The following is a 14,748-nucleotide window of genomic DNA, read 5'->3' as shown; positions in this document are numbered from 1 at the left end:
TTCTCATGAAATAGTAAAATATCTCAGTTCAAATATCTGATCTGTTCACTGTGTTCCATCACAACTGAGTTTGTATTTACATGTCAGCTTAGCAGTTTGGCAGCTGTTTATTATTTGCTTCCTGGCAAAGCGTTAGAGGAGAGGAAAGACAAAGCTCATAGCTGCTTGTTAAACATGAAGTTGCCAGCAGTCTAAGCAAAAAGAACTAAACTGGACTAAAGATTAAAGAAAGTATTAGCAGCTGAACTTCAGAGCTTCTGTTAGATATACTTTTTACTCCAGAGAGAGCAGGCCAGTTATTTCCCCTTACCAACTCCTGGCTACAGCTTCTTATTTATTGCACCGACACGGTATTGACCTTTTTCCTCAAACTCTCAGAAAAAATAATGTCCTTCATGAATCACTCTATGGGGGATTGTTATTTTAAACTTAACCGAGAAGAGGCTTGTGGGTTTACTGGTTTGAAAGTGAAATGAGTCATCCATGAGAAACTGCTTTGATTAAGTAAAAAAAATAAATAAAATACAGTGTGGTTGTAATGAACAATATCTCCCATTTCATTCCAGCCTTTTCTTTTCATTCTTCGTCAGTTCACCTCGTCCTATTTTACCCCCTTTCCTCCATCTTGAGTAGCCTTACAACAAAACCTCATTATTCACATTATTAATCCTCCACACTGTGAAGGCCCCTGTGTGTGTGTGTGTGTGTGAGACAATAAAAGTTTGTGTGTAGAAGAGGAGGGAGGATATGTAGAAGTTTGAATCATTGAGTGTGTGTGTGTGTGTGTGTGTGTGTGACCTGACAGTAATTCTATGCCACTATGAATAAGTCATGCAGACAGAAACTCTACACACACACACAGACACACACACACTCAAAGTGAGAAAGATCTCTGATGAAGATTTACAGGTATTTTTTCTGGGTGTTGTTTATCTTCTCAAAATGACTAATTAAAAGACTTATTAGTATCTATATTTAGATCATTGTTGGTCTGACAGTTGAAATGATTAGCCCTGTGAGTGTACAGGTAAAACATGATTCTAACCAATTAGAAAAAGACAGACTAACGCAGACACAGCAAATATACTTTGTGCATAAGGCTTGTGGATATACAGGGTTTTCTATAATCTAATGTCAGATCTAACATAATTGTTACAAATCATTTTGAAATAATTTGGCTTAAAAAAGAAAAAAGACAAAAAAGGTTACATTGTAATAATGTAACCATGATTAACGTTCTCAGGTTTTGAAAAGAAGAATGGATTAATTCTTAGCACAAATGTGTATCCACCTTCTGAAACAACGCTCCAGAAGCACAACACTGAACTAGTGCAGTACCTTCTAAACATGTAAGATCACCTAAACAAGCAAACAGTTCACTGAAATAGTTTCATCCTCCATAAATTTACTCTTTAGTCTTGCTGTAAGAAGGAAACATCGCAGCACATGGTGAGCAGTATCTAAAATGCACCCACTTTATTAGGTACAGATTGTTAGTACTGAACCCATTTTTTCCTTCAGAACTGCATTAATTCTTTGTCTCATAGCGTTCCTCTGAGATTTTGATGATCGCATCGCACAACTGCTAGATTTGTTGGCTGCACATCCATGATTTAAATCTCCTGCTCCTCCACATCCCAAAGGTGCTCTATTGGATTGAGTTTTGGTGACTGTCGAGGCCACTTGAGTACAGATCACTTACCGTCACTCTGTATGTTTAACGTGTTTGAGTGTTGTGACGTGCTGTGCTATCCTGTTAGAAGCAGCTATTAGAAGATAGGTACACTGTAGTCATAAAGTCATAATCATACATTTGAACTACGCTCACTTGCTACTAAGGGACCCAAAGTGTGCCAAGAAAATATTCCCCACACCACTACACCGACATCAGACCAGGTGAAATTTTTCTAACCTTCTATTGTCCAATTTTGGTGACCCCATGCAAACAGTTTTCGGTTTCTGTGTGGTCTTCTGCTGCTGTAGCCGGTCGGTTGTGTTCAGAGATGCTCTTCTGCATACCTTGATTGTAATAAGTGATTATTTGAGTTGCTTTTGTTTTCCTCTGACCTCTACAAATACTACAAACACTAATTTTAACATCATGTCGTCTGTTAGCAGGGTCACGCACAGGCTTCTAGCTTGGGCTCAGTTTGAGCACAAAGAATCTACAGGCACGACCCCCCAATTTATGATTAACTGTAATGCTGATGAAGAACAGAAGCGAGCGTGCTTTAATGACTTCCATGAATTGGAGTGGTCTGACACATTTGTGTGCTTGTTATTATTATTTTTAAATATAAAAAGCACATGAAGATGAGAACTTCCACAGTAAGCTAAAATTAGTCACCAGGTTGACGACAGAGAGGTTTCTGTCAGTCAGGCTCAAGATGGAGCGTTCCCGAGGAGCTGACTGAGGCCTCCACCTGACTGGTTGGTAAAGAAATTGTGTAGGAGGTGTTGTGACACTGAACCTGAGACCTGTCAGAGATTTCTGTTTATTTATGATTCAGTAAACATTTCTGTGAATATGAACCCTGAGCTGTGAGAATTTATAATAGGACGTTATATTAAAGGTATTCATGCTTTACACGAATAATGTTGATATAAACCGAGACCTGACTGGCAGATATGTACATAGAGTAGAAAGCTTTCTGATGTGTGTGCATCTGTGTGTGTTTCTTTTTCCATCTTGGCAGCTTTCCGGCTTGATGCCAAACGGCAGTTGGTAATTTCACCAGAAACAAAAGACCAGAAATGACAGTCGAGAGTGAGACAGAGGCAAAAAAGACAGAAAAAAAAAAAAGAAAAACAGTGCATGAGGAAGGGAGAATAACAGGGGGAAGGGACTGTGCGGGTTTCACATCTCAGTGAGCACAGAGGACAAAATGAGTGCAGATTAGAAATGGAGACTGAAAGCGACAGAAAATAAGACACGGAGGAGAGAGGGTGAGATGAAGGTGAGGGTTTGTTAAGTTTACAATTTAAGCTGCTGAACTGAAAGAGGAGGAGAAGAGGGAGTTATTCATTTTCACTTGCGTTTGGAAATGCTACAAAAAGCACACTGATTCATGTAAGATTAATGAGCTGTTAAATTTCAGCATCGCTTTGAGGATAGCTGTGTTTGCTATCAAGAAAAAAAGAAATGGCCCTGACCATGGTACCCACTCAAGTGCTACATGATTCTGAGCAAAATATCCTGAACTGGCATAAAAGAGGTGTGGGTGTGACCGTTGTAGTCGTCTGTCTCTTTGTGAAGGAGTGTCGACCTGTTCAGGGTGCCTCTCGCTCATCATCTGCGAGGAAAGGCAGGAACGGTAAACAACATAAAGGCCTCAAATACAGTGACAGCCCAGAGCGGCCCATCATCTGTATATACTAAAACATCAGACACAGATCAATGCACTAATCGACTAATCACGGCATGTGGCCTGAACACTGGATCCTTGTGAAAACCTCATTCGCAAAGTGGACACGTTCCTTTGGATGTGTCACTTCTCATGTCTGTATATTTTTCTTCCAAGGATCCAGACATTCTTGTGATTGTTTTTAAGGCTTTCTGAAGGTCTTTTAAAGGTTTTCGTTGGACATTGACTGCTTTTCACTCACTTACAGTCTTGTCCTTGTACTTGACCATTTTCAGAGGCTTTTGTTTCTTAGGTTGCTCAACACGGACCTATGACTCAGTTGGGCGTGAAAAAGGCACCTACCTCAGAGGCTGCACCAGTGCTGTGTTTACACATAACTTAGCAAAGAAACAATTCTGAATTGTATTGTAAATTGTAAAATTGTAATTTATGCACTTTGTTACTGGCAGACTGTTGTGAAATCATATAATTGGTTCCCATATTTGTAGTTGAATTATTTTTAAAAACCCAAAGACGACAGTTTGACAGGCATAAAAATTGCATTTTTGCACCAACAAAGTGAATCCCATACAGCTGTTAGCCGAAAATTTGGTCACTCCGGAGGTCAACATCCAGAAAGCAGAAGATCTATGGAGGAGAGGCACACTTGCGCTTTTAGTCCACTATTACCTACTCAGCTCAACTTGACTTGGTTTCAGTCATTTTCTGTTACAATTAAGTATAACTTACTGTGCAAGGGATCATTATAGACCTCATGGCTGAAAGTGTGGCCACATGTTTGTGACACAAACACAAGACTACAATGGAGGACGTTGGGGGGGATGGCATACCTGCTGCTCACTCTATGGCTTTTTGTCAGTCTCGGGAGGACTGTTGGGTTTTGTGTAGGTTTCAAAAAAAGGGGGGAAAAGGGGGGTTGATTTTTCATGAAGGAGATGCTCTCATGACTCATCGAGTGACGCCAATGATTGGCCAATCAGTGGCATGCAGTCTGTTGATGTCACATTTGCGCAACAAATTTTCAGATTGCTTGGAATCCCGGCTGAGGAGTTACTTAAAAAAAATACCTGGTACCAGGTATATTACCTAATGGAAAACCCCTAAAAACTGAGTTGAATTGAGCCGACCCGAGTAGCTACTAGTGAAAAAAGGCCAATAGTGTCAGCAAAGACTAACCTCAACCATGAACTGCTCCTTCCATGGTATGATCTTTGCTTCAAGGTCATACAAGGTCAGCAGTGGCATGGTGCTGGGCTTATGGTCTGCGCATTGGTTATGCTGTACACCAACTCTGACCGAGTTGCCCTGACAGCTTAGTTTAAGGTAGATTAATGCACATTAGATATGCGCTGCCTCCCAGTGTTATTCCAGCCAAGGACAAAAAAGGTCAGGAAAATAGTATAAACTGCTATATTATATTATAAAAGAAAATATTCCTGTTGAATACAAACACACCAAAAATGTTTAATAAAAAACAATGTCCTCTGTGCATGTGTGCGTGAGAGAGAAAGCACATGATTGTGTGTGTGTGTGTGTGTGTGTGTGTGTGTGTGTGTGTGTGTGTGTGTGTGTGTGTGTGTGAGTGAGAGAGAGAGAAAGAAAGCACATGATTGTGTGTGTGTCATAATGTTTTTGGACCATCTTTATTCTGATGACAAGACGGCACGCCAATTTACATAATTCCCACAACCTCCCTACTTCATCCCCTCTGCAAGATAATGAGGTGTTGCCATGGACATACAAATTAAACAGAGTGCTGCACACTCACCCAATCAGGAGTACAGAGGAATGTACACATCAAACATACACACACACGCATTACACTCAGGGGAAGAGCCTTTCATACTGGGTGATTTCTTTCAAGTGCACACACACACACACACACACACACACACACACACACACACACACACACACACACACACACACACACACACACTAGCATCTAAAAATGGATGACAAGGGAGAACTCACAACACAAACTTCGGAGACTAGCCTGAACCTCTTCTATCTCTCTACAATCAGGAAGGAGAACACGTTGTACCTCAAAACTTGTGTATGTGGGAAAGAGCAGCCTGAGCAAAGAGTTGTGGTCTGTAAGAGCGCACACTGCCCCTCTCTCACTCTCTCACACTCACACAAACACACACAACCATAAATAAGGTGTCTAGACAGCACAGTTGTCAGTCTGCCCTCTGGTGTGTTAAACATACAAATCAACAACGTGACAAAAGGGGGGTTAATACATATGCATGATGTGTGCACTCCTTCAGGAAAGACTGATTCATCCGATTACCTCGCCTTACACACACACACACACACACACACACACACACACCTAAAGGTATTTAAACAGTCACCTACTATTTTCAACTCTCTTCCTCTTCCTTTCACGTGCACTTTTCAAAAAATATTCTGCCTTTAAAAGAGTGCAAGCAGCGATCAGCATCGGTGGCTATTCTAAACTTTTAGGTCAATATGCTCAAGAAGTTGTTCTTGTGTGCTCGGAAAAAGAAATGTACATTTAAGCATTCAATAAAAGCTCCAAAGCAACTGATATCTTAGCCATGAGGAGATATCATTTTGAATTAACTTTTTGATTCATCCACTGAGCATCTACTGGTTCTAGTTTGTTATAATAAAACAAATTCAGCAATTCCACTCCTCATCACTGAGCTGTGAATATTCGAAGGCATCCTGAGAGCAAAACAGAAGCATTTTCATTAATTAAACCACGATATTCAATCATTTTTAAAGCAGCTTCAGTAACTCTGCATATCTGGGCTCAGTTTTCTGCATTTCAGTTTATATCAAAGCCCATGAACACATGACGTTAAGTAGCATTAACACAACAGGGGTGGGAAAATAGCTCCAGTTTGCAAGTGTGCCATGAATAAAAAAGCTCTTTCACAAAGCAAACTTGTGCAACTTTGAAAAACTTCAGCAGGTATTTATTACTGATGGGATGAAGCATGCAAAACAACATGTATTCTACATGCAACTGCTCACATAGTCACACACTCTTGAATCAAAAAGTGAGACCTTTGCACTGAAGGTCTCTGTGCATGCGTGTGAGGAGAAGAAAGGAGAGGTGGGATTTAAATCTCTTATTTAACTCAACAGGGCAACACCAGCTCTCGGCCAAGGGACCCACACACACACAAACACCCCCCCCCCACACACACACAGAGTCTGGGTAGCCTGAGACTCTCATTGTTATTCTGCACACAGCTCTGGTCACAGATGGGGCCAGGCAGGAACGCAGACACACAAACACACACAAACACTTGCGCAAGCACAGCGAGGCACAGGACACATTATAAATGACAAATAGCATACAGGCTTTACTCACAGAAATGTGCATGTACGCATAATTGCACACAGTGTTACGCACAAATGCATTCCCCTACTGACGGCAAAATATCTGCCTTCATTAAACAGACAGAGGAAGGCACGACTAACCGATAAAAATAGAAAGTACAGACACATCAATTGAGAACTTTTAATGAACCGCCCTGACAGCCACATGTGTATTTTTGATTTATGCTTAACCTTTCACCACCATAAATCCACGTGAAGGACAAGAGGGTCATCTGAGTGATAGTTTGTTTTGGGGGGTTTTAAGCTGCAACTCTCCACTAGAGGCTATCAAACATGATGCCAGCGACTGGAAAAACCACAACTTCACCGACAGGAAAGTCCTGTAATAGCTGAAAGAAACCCTCTGTGCTCCTATCTTCTGGAGGCCAGTTGATCAGCGGCAAACTGTGAGGAGTCAAAGGGCCCACTCACTGTCTGTGTGTGTGTTTGTGTGATAATGAGCCTGAGTCCTTGTGCAAAGGCACAGAATTGCTGACAGTTTTTTGGAGCAGCTGACCAACCTCTCACCCCCCAGATATCATCGGTGTTTCCTCCACAATGCTCCACTTATTCCTTTCTTTCTCGTACAAAGTTCACTTAACAGCAAACCGCTTATGAATGATGTGCTTTCTTCTTGATTACGTGATCACGCACAGTAGATTAGAGCAGCTTGAGAGTTTCTGCTACTTTAAACACAGTACCATAATGCTTTGGTTTTGTTGTTTTCCTTTACTCTGGAAGGGACTAACAGACTGTGTGATTGATATAAACAACATACATATTTATCTCTGCCAGACTTTTCAGATTAGATCCTGCACTATATTGTCAAAAATATCAGCCTTTACAAACATATGACCTTGAGTGAGATCACATTCTTAATCTATAGAGTTTATTATGATGTCGCCCCAGCGGATGCAGATATAAGTTCCACAAGGTTTAACAGTGTTTATGGGCATTTTTGACCTTTCTTCCAGAAGCACATTTGTGAGGTCAGACACTGATGTTGGATGAGAAACCCCGGGTCTCCAGTCTAATTCATCCCAAAGATGTTCTGTTGGGTTGAGGTCAGGAGTCTGTGCAGGCCAGTCAAGTTCTTCCACACCAAACTTGCTCATTAATGTCTTTATGGACTGTGCAGAAAGGGACCATCCCCAAAATGTTTACACAAAGTTGGGACCATGAAATTGTCTAAAGCGTCTTGGTATGCTGAAGCATCGGGAGTTCATTTCACTGAAACTAAGCGTCAAAACCCAACTCCTGAATAATAACCCCACACCGTTTAGAGTTGCAGTCAAGACCGCCTAAACCGAGACCAAGACAAGACCAAGACCGAGACTGAGACCAAGTCGAGACGAGACCAAGACCGAGACCAAGACCAAGACCAAAGTCCGTCGAGACCAAGACAAGACCACGTAAAAGTGGTCTCGAGACTGAGACCAAGACCGGTCTCGAGACATCCAACTCTAACACCGTAATCGTCCCTCCACCAAACCTTACACTTGGTGGAGTACCGTTCTCCTGGCAAACCCTGACTCGTCCATCAGATTGCCAGATGGAGAAGTGTGATTCTTCAATTCAGAGAACACGTCTCCACTGCTCTACAGTCCAGTGGCAGCATGCTTTACATCACTGCATCCAATGCAAAGTATCCGATGCTTTGCATTGCCCTTGATGATGTAAGGCTTGGATGCAGCTGCTCAACCATGGAAACCCATTCCATGAAGCTCTCTACATACTTTTCTTGAGCTAATTTGAAGGTCACATGAAGTGTGAGGGCACTATGCCTCAGGCGAGGCACATAGTGCTAAGCATCCGATGACCTCGCTACATGGCCTACCTGTCACAGTCTGCGCTGGCAGACCGTGTGGAAAGAGGAGGAAAAATATAATTTAACAAAAGGCGAACCGTTTATTTTTGGCTGGGAAACATGCACAAAACAAAAGGCAGATGCACACTAAGGCAAAGCTAACTAGAACTAAACTGGGAGAAACTAAATCCTAAACACATGAGACAAAGAACATAAAACCTTGAACATGAAAAACCTTGAAACATGGAGGCATGGAAACATAACATGAACTCAAAAGAATAAATGAAAACTCACAGACTATACACAGACAGGAGGTGATCAGGGGAAGTGTAAACACACAGGGAAATAGCTGATACAAATGAAGATGACGCCACAGGGAAGCAAAATTAAACACAATGAACATGGAACATGAGACTGTCAAAATAAAACAGAAAGGTCGAGGACTAAGACACACAGACTTGACATGGTGATAGTTAAGGAGAGGATGAGACGGGAACACGGAAGAGAGGGAGCGAGAACAAGAGGGACACGATGGGAGAGAAAGGGAGACAAAGAAATCAGTGAGACACACAAAGGGCGAGAGAGACTTAAACACAGGGGACTTGACAGACTCGCACACTGAAGACACGACACCCTAACCCACGTAATGGGGAAGACACAGACGTGGGAGGAACCTAGACAGACAAGAACTAAATAAGGAAACAGAACTCAATATCAACAGAACTCACTGAAGCCTAAACTATACAAACAACACAAAGAACATCATAATACAAAAAGGCATGAAACTCAAAATGCTGGGTCAAAAGACTCCATGACACTACCACTTAAAAGCCCATCCACTTTGTTATAGAGCTCATGAGAGCGACCCATTCATTCACTGATGTTTGCAGAAGCAGTCTGCATGTGTTAGGTACATGTGTTTATACACCTGTAGCCATGGAAGTGATTTGAACACCTGAATTCAATGATTTGAATAGATGAACAAATACTTTCGGCATTATAGTTTATAAAACCTATACGTTTATGCATTGTCCTACAGGGTGACAACAATAGCCCATCACCCATTTACAGCTGAGAGGTAAAAAAACCCCCCACTTATTTGTATGAGCCGCTTGCCTGTATCAGGAATATCCCACACTCTTACTCCGTGTTTGCCCCATCCAACCTTGAAAGATAGGAAACTTGCTTCCTCACGCCTTAAAAAAAAACATCTGTAGGTCAACATGATGTCCTTGTTGTCTTACCAATGTGCACAAAATCTTTATAATCTGTGTACCACTTCTGTATAAGATACATGCCATATATTTATTAAATGAAAGTCACTTTTTTTTTAAGTTAAAACTGACCTTTTTCCTCATTTTTAGTCACATATAGACGAGTTCAGTGACAATGTTCAAATTAAACATGGCAAGTGTTTCAAATAATGAGGAATCCCACAGGTCTTTTCTACTTGGAGGTATCCTTGAAGTTAATGACTTATATTTCTAATATGACCCACAAAGACACACAGCATGAAGCAAAGGAGTCAGTTTTGTCTGTAGGTTTGATTAACTGTCTGTGTGCTGCAGTAATGATGTTTAATTCAAATATTATGTTAAATAAATGTTGTGTTATCGGGCCACAAGTTGTACTGAAAGGAGGCGTTTTGTTGTTTAGGAGTGTGGTTTGTTTTATGTTTCTTATGATGTTGTAAGCTACTTTTGCTCGTGTTTGGTCTGTTGTTGACCCCTTGGTTCAGCCTCTGCTGTAGAGAACAAAGAAGTTATGCATTCAAAGTTGCAGTGATGCGTAAAAAACAAATTTTTTTACATCTTTGATTATTTTTATGTGCGTCTTCCTCTTTGCGCTGAACTCCACTGAAGTTCCCTTTCTTGCTTAAGCTGACATTTCAACCAATAAGCATTCTTCCTGCACAGTGTCATCGCTGTGGGTCTACACACTGTTAGTTTTTTGGATTCTTCGAAATCTCTCTGCAAAGATGAAGACTTATCCAAAGTCTGTTTTAAAGGTAGGGTGGCTATAAAAGCTTGGTTTCCCACACGTAAAGGACCTATGATGGAAGTTATGGAGTTGCAAATGAGCACAACTTAGCAGGGATACATTCAGAGATGTTTCCTTTCTAGTTGGCACAGTGGCTGCAATTTTGTGTTACTGCCTTCCATAAATATAGAGATTATTTATGAGACTTAAAACGATATTAAAACTAAAATAAAACTCGACAAAGACACTGAACATTTTGATTGGCAGTTCATTTAAAACAGCAAATTCCAGGAAAATCCTCACACTGCAGAGGCAATGAAGTATTACGAGAATTATAACATCACGCTGACGGCAAAGAGTGAATGTTTCACTTTTTTGCCTCATCTTCGCTTTGCTTTGTTTCTAAAAACTATTTATTTGCATTTCTCTGCTTAGTAAAGACTCGGTCTTAATTACATGAAAGTGTAGGCTGGCAGTGGGTCCTCTGCTCAATAGGCACATCCGTGTAACGCCACAAACAAGTGTTTACAGCTGCCGATGAACCAAAACAAGCCAATCTGTATACACCAACACACATACACACACACACGGGTACGCACAGCCTGGTCTTCATCCGGCAGTGCTGGCACAGCGCCCTGAGACGTCGGCACTCATCGCGGGCACAAAGGAGGGCAGGAAGCGCAGACGAAAGACAGAAAGAAACAAAGAAAAACAGCCAAAACAAAAAGAAAAGAAGCGCAGCAGACGGCGGGACAACGGAGAACTCAAGACTGCTGAGAAATAAATGTGAAAAAAAAAAGCGTACCTCGGCTCTGATCCACGCCACGCTGGGAGAGGAGGAGCAGGATGTTGCTCTTGATTGCTACAGGGTCCACCTGTCTGTCTGTCTGTCCGTCCTTCTGCCTGCCTGGAGCGTTGTGTGTGTGTCTGTCTGGCATCAGCACCTCTCTGTCTGTCTCATGTCTCATTTTTTATGAGCCTTTATGCGCCGGTCACTTTCCTTTTTTCCTTACATCTTAGTCTGCCACCCACTTTTTTGCTGCGTCTGTGTGAATCCTTGTGCGTCTGTCTTTTTGCCTCTCTCACCGTGCTGCTCTGTTTTTGTCTTTCTCACTGTCTGATGTGTCTCTCTGTGCATATGTCAGTGCGTCTGCTTTCCTCATGCACAGATGCAGTCTCACACCCCCCATTTTTGCAGACAAACGTGCACATTTTATATTTGGCGGTTAAAAAAAAAGATGCAGTGAAGTTTGAGGGTTAATAAATGCAAACGCAGATGTTGCACACGTGACAGCAGCCACCTTGGAGGTCATGCAGCAGCACACAACAAGCCAACAGAAGAGGACGTCTTCTCTTATGAAAGTATTTCAGATTATCGACCGTCCTCGGGTGTCCTTGCATCCCTCCATCAGAAGCTTGGACTCAAGCCAAGTCGGGCACCCCCCACCCACACCCACACGATCTCCACTGTTCAATCCCAGCATGCCTTGGCACAACACTGGGTGATTACTCTCACAGCGGTAAAACAGAAGAGATGGAAAGAAAGACAGAGAGCCTGGATCTCTGCCATGTCTTTCCTTGTAGTGAGCTAATGAAGCAAGAAATGCTTGGATACACTTCAACCATCAACACACACACACACACACACACACACACACACACACACACACACACACGGTGAGCACAACAGCCCTCGCCAGCATAGACATCATGCATATTGAGCATGTCTTTCATATTTGTTCTAACAAGAAAACCCAACATGGCGGACAACCACCAACCTGTCCAAACAGCGACTTCGTTAGCATGCCTTTGTTCTCCATAAAACTGTGTTTGGCTCCTGCTTTGATTCAAGTGCTTTTTAAAGGGAGGGTTGTTGTGCAACTAGGAAGTAAAGTTGGGGGAAAAAATAGTATTTGTTGTGTTCAGTGTGAGCATCTTTACCTGGTAATGTAGGCAAAGTAGACAGATGAGTGGAGGGGAAGCGAGTCTCTGGTCAGCTGGGTGAGAGGTTGGCTACTTGGAACTGGAGCGGGGAGAAGACAACATGCAACGGTGCAAAGACAAAGAGAGTGTCCTGTTCCAGGGATAATTCAATCCACATTTCAGATTTAATAGCAAATGATCATTCATCGTGACAGCCTTGATAAATGTTTTCAGAACTCTGCTGAAGTCCTGAGTCACCCTTCAAATGAACAGTAGGTTTAGTGATTTATTAAAACGTGCAAAAATCACATTTAAATATAGTATATAAGAAAAAAACTGAGTTTGGTACGACCATCTTTATTCTTCAACACAACCTGAGCTCTCTTAGTCAACCTTCTCCTAATTTTTTTAAGTAGTCTTCAGGAATTTATGTTAAATAAATGAGTGAACAATGAGCCATTGTCCAAAGAAAAACTTTCAGAAAGCTGGAGAACTATTGCTCAAGACTGCACTTAAAAAATAAGAAAGTCTGGCTCCTTAGAAACTAAATATAAGGAAATAAGAGGTGGCTCAAGAGTTCTGCACAGGACTGCACAAGTGCAGAGCAACTATTTGATTTTCAGATAACGTTACAAGCACTAGAACATTCGGACAGAGGTGCCAGGTTGCACACCAAAGAGAAAGACATCTGGAAAACATGTTACACTCACATTTAAAGAACTGTTTGAAGGACATACTCAAATGCTTTACTTAACCAGGAGGAGTCGCTCTTGAGAAGACTGTCCTGGACAGAGACCAGCAGGGCTCGTAACTTTTCATTTTCTGCATAAGTATTGCAGATAATGCTCCACACAACCGTCAGCAATTAGCACAAATCTTTCTGACCTAAATGCACATTGGCCAACCTTTCTTAGACTGTAGCTCAGGGGTGTCAAATATACAGCCTGGGAGCCAGAACATGCCCAACAATTTGTCTAACCCGACCCATGTGACCCATTGTAATGTGTGAAACATTTCTACAGGAGGGGAAATGTCCGAGTATTTCTAACTGAGACTAGTTGTTTGAATCATTAAGACATGAAATACCAGATGTTTAGTTACAAAAGATCTACATGTGAAATGTTTGTACCTTTCAAATGTGGTTTGATGGTCAATTAATTCAATTCATTTAGATTTTTAAAAAAGTTGATTCAAAATTTACTTGAAATATATCCACCACCTGTTTTCTTACTCGATCACTGAATAAGAAATAATGCTTTTATTTGTCTGGCAAATTTTTAAGGTAATAAGAGACGGGATTGGGTTTTTTTTTATTTTGCATTAGTTGATACAACCCCCTTTAAACATTATTACTTGTACAAAACAGGTTGTATGTGGCCCAAGAACTAAAACAATGTTTTCCACCCCTGAGCTAGAGAAAACAAACAAGTCACCTTAATACCTCTACAACTTAATGAGTTGCATAAATATGAGCCTTTAAATTTCATTTGTGTTGAAAAGAGCCACCATGCTCCACTAGTTTCTAGTTTTGCAACAGTCTAAGCCCTGGATCTGACAGTGGTAGTGCTACACTGACTGATATGACAAAATAAGGACAGACCAACTTCCCTCAAACTCTTAACTAAAAAAGGAAGAAAACAGAGTCTCCTGTACTGGTAGATAATTAAAGAGAAATATGGCTGTCTACATACAGCTGTTCTTAAGGCTCCAATGTGACCGACTCACTTTTAAACAGCTAAACAAACTCCAAGCAAAAATAACAGACCACCAAAGCTCTGTACAGATTCTTTACTTTGACAGATTCACTAAGTTAATTCACAGGGACTGTTTAAGCGGAGAATTTAAACCATAAATCAACCTACCTGCCCTGTGCTCCAGCCTTAAGTCACCTGACCGCCTTTAGCGGCTGAAATAATGGATGCTCAACATACACAGCTCGCCAGAGGTAATAAAAGGAATAATAATAATATATTAAATAGACACGTTTGACTGTGATGGAAGAGAAAACTTTATTTAGAATATTTTAAAGTAAGGACGAGTAATATCAGTTTGGCTATTTTAGCATGCTAGCGTGCTCACAGTGATAGGAACAGCCTAGCCTCTTGTGTTAGCAGCCAAGGCCGCAGGGTGGAAACGTTAACTAGGACTGAGTATATTAGAGACCTGGGGATACAATACAGATAGTTAAACAAATACAATATACTTTTCATGTTTTCATTGTACTAACATGATAGTATATTGTACAAAGTTTGTACAATATACTAGAAGGCAAATACTAACTTTCATATACTTTATATGTTTGTAGTACAAACA

The 14,748-nt window shown here is 41.2% G+C and overlaps 1 protein-coding gene across 1 annotated transcript in view; it reads right to left on the bottom strand.

Moving 5' to 3' along the window:
* Positions 1 to 11,561, bottom strand: part of LOC146388881 (trinucleotide repeat-containing gene 6A protein-like) — a 59,284-nt gene extending 47,723 nt beyond the window's left edge. Inside the window, exon 1 of the mRNA XM_084926440.1 lies at positions 11,318 to 11,561. The gene's annotated coding sequence lies outside the window, so the exon portion shown is untranslated. The remainder of the gene's footprint in view (positions 1 to 11,317) is intronic.
* Positions 11,562 to 14,748: the final 3,187 nt, after the last annotated feature.

Source organism: Perissodus microlepis, chromosome 4 (genome assembly GCF_051167445.1).
Source record: "Perissodus microlepis isolate ML-2025 ecotype Zambia chromosome 4, ASM5116744v1, whole genome shotgun sequence".
Taxonomy (NCBI): domain Eukaryota; kingdom Metazoa; phylum Chordata; class Actinopteri; order Cichliformes; family Cichlidae; genus Perissodus; species Perissodus microlepis.
This window is presented reverse-complemented; position numbering and strand designations above follow the sequence as displayed.